The sequence below is a fragment of the Rhipicephalus sanguineus genome, chromosome 8 (assembly GCF_013339695.2).
Source record: "Rhipicephalus sanguineus isolate Rsan-2018 chromosome 8, BIME_Rsan_1.4, whole genome shotgun sequence".
Taxonomy (NCBI): Eukaryota; Metazoa; Arthropoda; class Arachnida; order Ixodida; family Ixodidae; genus Rhipicephalus; species Rhipicephalus sanguineus.
The window spans coordinates 163,066,304-163,071,278 of NC_051183.1; the positions used below are offsets into that span (position 1 = coordinate 163,066,304).

General features: G+C 45.0%; 1 non-coding gene across 1 annotated transcript; it reads left to right on the forward strand.

Moving 5' to 3' along the window:
* The first annotated feature begins 3,765 nt into the window (after nucleotides 1-3,765).
* Nucleotides 3,766-3,837, forward strand: Trnaa-cgc (transfer RNA alanine (anticodon CGC)). Its single transcript has one exon. It is a non-coding gene; the product is annotated as a tRNA-Ala (tRNA).
* Nucleotides 3,838-4,975: the final 1,138 nt, after the last annotated feature.

Below are 4,975 nucleotides of genomic sequence, written 5' to 3' on the forward strand. Positions count from 1 at the left end.
TCTTCAGCGGCAGTCGTGGGGATTTCTTGTAGTTAGTTATGGCACATTCAACACTCTCCGCTATGAGATGACTTCTTGCATCATCGCTAGCTTTTTGTCCCAAGCTGCGTGCCATGGCCAGCTGCTGGTAAGGTTCCAGTCTTGGTTGAAAACTGTACTTCGGCCCTTTTTCTAACACCTTTTCAACTTCGTTTGGTAACGTTGCTCCACCCAACTTCGTTACTTTGCTCAGCGACATGTTTTTGTTTCTATTTTTTGGCAAAAATAGCAGGGTACGTCTCCAAAGAAATTCGGCAGTATTACTTGCTAGGCTTTTGAAGTGACGCAGTCTTGCCTTCTCGTACGGAGGATCCTTTCCTTCAAGAACTAGGACATTAAGCCAATCGTAGTACATCCGAATTTGTCGCCACTTTTCCGATTTTATCATTTTGCAAATCCTTTTGGCGTTACCCCAAGAAGGTTGAACGAGACCGAAAAAAGCACCAACCTCAGGAGGTGCGATCCCCCTCTTCATGTAGTAGGCCAGGGTGCGTGACTGGCATGTCGTGACGGCTATCAGGTCTACGCAGGTGAGCACCGGGTCTGCGGCAGCCGAAGAAGACAGAACAGAGCCCAATGTAGAAGAAATTTGCAGCAACAAGAGCTTGATTTGGGCCAGTTGGTTCATGCTGAATATCGTGGGTACAGCGCAACATCAGAAGGAAAAGAAAACGACACACAGGAAAGAGCGCTGATTTTCAACTAGACTTTATTGAAGGTGCTTCGGCCGCTTTTATACATGGTGCAGGTGCTCTATAACACGTGTGATAGTATGTATGATTACGCTAACTAAGAAAAGAATATTCTATATCGGATAAGTGAAGAGAAGGTGTACTAATGCACTGATCCGAGGCCTTCCTGATAAAAAACGCTTCTATAATTTCTCTTTCATGCTTCGTTTTTGCTTTTTCCAGAAACCTTGTCTTATGGAATACAGGACTGCACTTGCATTCCTTGCAATGTATGGCCATATGGCTACCATACCCATTCTTGACGTTGTACGCATGCTACCTAGCTCGATCATTAAAACACTGCCCTGTTTGACCTATATATAATTTTCCACAGGTTAACGGTATCTCATAGACAACATTTGATTGGCATTCTGTGAAGCTGTGCTCATGACGTATATTACATGGTCGATCATTCTTCTTGCAATTCGGGACACACACTTTTGAAAGCTTGCACGGGGCGGAAAACAACAAATTGATATCATATCTGGTTGCTATTTTCTTTAAGCTGTGAGACACCTTATGTAGTACATAGGGTATGACATGCAATGGTCTTTGATCCTTTTGTTTTCCCTTTGGTCCCGTGTTTTAGCGCTTTACTTTCTGTAGGAGGCTTTCGCAAACGGGTACGACGACGCTGTTGGGGTAGCCAGCAGCTTTTAGTTTATCAATCTGCGTAGTGAGACTAGCCTCAGCCTTGTGCTCACACGACTTATGAAGGGCGGCCCGAATACACGTGGTGGCAATGCCTCTTTTGATTACCTTTGAATGGCCACTGTCAAAAGGGAGGACATTCTTAGCGCTCCTAGGTTGATAGCACCAGCAAGTATGCCTATTGTCAGAGAATGAAATGAGAACGTCTAAATATTGTATGCACTTGTCTTTTGGCAATTCAAATGTGAAATTGAGCCCCCATGAGTGCTCTTTGAAGACATTGAGCACGGCCGTAACTTTATCATTAAAACACATTTGTCCGCTCTCTTCAACAAGCACAAGGTAGTCGTCAACATAACGATACACTCGGCGTACAGGCACACATGCAAGGCTCGCAGAAATGCGGTTGTCTATTACAGATAAAAAGATGTCACAAAGAAGTGGGGCTAGTGATGAACCTATACATATGCCGTTGCGTTGGATTAAGAATTGCCCATCGTGGTTGATGTTTGTCGAACTAAGATAAAATTCTAGGAGCGTGATAAAATTGTCAAAGTTCAAGCCTATAGCGTTCTGAAACTGCGGCTCCTGTTCTTCAAAACACTTCCGCACTGCACAAAGAAGGCCATCACGTGGAACTGAGTAATAAGTCGCGTGAGCACAAGGCTGAGGCTAGTCTCACTACGCAGATTGATAAACTGAAAGCTGCTGGCTACCCCAATAGCGTCGTCGTACCCGTTTGCGAAAGCCTCCTACAGAAAGTAAAGCGCCAAAACACGGGATCAAAGGGAAAACAAAAGGATCAAAGACCATTGCATGTCATACCCTATGTACTACATAAGGTGTCTCACAGCTTAAAGAAAATAGCAACCAGATATGATATCAATTTGTTGTTTTCCGCCCCGTGCAAGCTTTCAAAAGTGTGTGTCCTGAATTGCAAGAAGAATGATCGACCATGTAATATACGTCATGAGCACAGCTTCACAGAATGCCAATGAAATGTTGTCTATGAGATACCGTTAACCTGTGGAAAATTATATATAGGTCAAACAGGGCAATGTTTTAATGATCGAGCTAGGTAGCATGCGTACAACGTCAGGAATGGGTATGGTAGCCATATGGCCATACATTGCAAGGAATGCAAGTGCAGTCCTGTATTCCATAAGACAAGGTTTCTGGAAAAAGCAAAAACGAAGCATGAAAGAGAAATTATAGAAGCGTTTTTTTATCAGGAAGGCCTCGGATCAGTGCATTAGTACACCTTCTCTTCACTTATCCGATATAGAATATTCTTTTCTTAGTTAGCGTAATCATACATACTATCACACGTGTTATAGAGCACCTGCACCATGTATAAAAGCGGCCGAAGCACCTTCAATAAAGTCTAGTTGAAAATCAGCGCTCTTTCCTGTGTGTCGTTTTCTTTTCCTTCTGATGTTGCGCTGTACCCACGATATTCAGCATGAACCAACTCGCCCAAATCAAGCTCTTGTTGCTGCATATTTCTATGATTCAGCAACCTATATTGAAGCATTGCTCGGCCTCGGAGGAATACATTAACGAAAGTTACATATGATATCCACATCATCGCACCATAAAGTGCACTTCGTCCACCAGAACGACGCAGTGTCCTCTTCATTTCTTACGAGGCTGGGCGATGGCCTCATGCTGACCGAGGATGATGCCAGATTGATTGACAGCCGCTTTGTAGACTAGGCTACGTAGGCCACATACGCCCAGGTAGTCTACGAATACGACAAACACATCCACTGATGTTGGTCTACGTAGCACTATCCAGGCCTACCAGCCTCGACGGCTTTTACCTCACCAACGCGAAGGGTGGCTTCAGGTTCCGACATGTCGCCGGCTCTGTCGACAGACAATTTGTCGACGAAATGACCGAGGCATCCACGAAATCCAACAGCTCTACTATACCACATACTTCACTACACGTGGACCCCTCGTCACCACGATCACGACCGGATCCTATAACAAGTCATGACCAGCTGCTGGAGGTCTCTGATCATGGTGATGATGCCCTTGTTCAAGAACTGTCAAGAACCTCTTGCACACATGCACATGGGTTCATGAAACGTGCGTGCGTTCTCGGGACATGTATTAGTACTACTTATCAGGTTACCTCTTCTGGTGTTGGTGATACCCACGTTGCCATTGGCAGCGTTACCCAACCGTAAACAACTGGTTATAAAACACACATGCGGCTCTTCAACATGTATATGTGTGCGTATAAAATTTATACAAATCTTTAGCGTCATTTTTAGCGACTAACACTCCTAGGTTTAAATCAACATATATACCCCAGAAAGTGGACGGGAGGATGACCGCCGCCGTAGCTCAGTGGTAGAGCATCGGACGCGCTATTCGAAGGTCGCAGGTTCGGTCCCTGCCGGCGGCAAGTCATCTTTTCGTCCACTTTACTTTCTTCACATTTATATTCTAAGTACTACAGATAACACCCCCTGTACTTTCCTTGGCGTTATTGTCTGTTAGTTCTCATTTATATATATATATATATATATATATATATATATATATATATATATATATATATATATATATATATATGTCAGGGCCCCAAACACCATCACTGTCAGTGGAACCATGGCCGAGAGCACAGAGTGGCTCCTTACCAATGGCTAGGTAGGCGGTGAGTGGACGCAAAGAATAACACGCACCACCGGTGGTATCTGTCGCCCAGGTTGACGCCATCGCATGGTCTTGAAAAGCGACGGCGAGGAACCTTACCCGATGTTGTTCTTTGCTTGCTTGCTTGCTTGCTTGCTTGCTTGTACCTCTGTACTAGCTCTTACCGACTGCGGGGGATTGGCCAAGAAGCCGGCGGTTATTCTAAATGAAAAATTAAGGCCTATGCAGAGTAAAAGGAAACGTCATTTTTTTTTAAAGATAAAATAGGGAAATTTTTGATATGCAGTAAAATTTAAAAAGAAAAGAGGGGAAAATTGATAAAAATTTTCGAATCATTTAAAGGGGCCCTGCAACACCTTTCTTAGTTATACTGGAATAGTCTCATTATTGACATATGACTCTTCACCAGTCATATGCCGCAAAAATTTTTCGAATTCGTCAAGTCTAAGTGGTGTTACCAAATTATAGAGATCACGTTCCGCAGCTTTTTCCCTCAACTCAACGCTGCGAGCGCGCGGAAAGCTAGGCAGCGAGTCGACGGAGGGAGCGCAGAGGAGCGAGGCTCCGGCCAAGAGCGCCGGCGGAGTTTTTTTCTTCATGTTTTTTTCTCTCTGACGTTTGGGCGCAACCACGTGGTCTGTGCCGCCACTTCCGGTCGGCTTGCGTCGTTCTCGTCGAGCGGAGTCGATCGCTCTGTGTATCGCGCGTGCTTGAAAACTGCGCGTCGGTTTGGTAATGTTGGGTGTGCACCTCGAACGCCGTAGTGTTTTCATCGCTCTGCCAACCATGGAAGCAAACCTGCGCGCTCGTTTGGAACGAATGACAGCTGAGATCGGTTTCGGCCCATATTCCGATACACCGCCTCGTAAGACGGCACTGGCAGACGA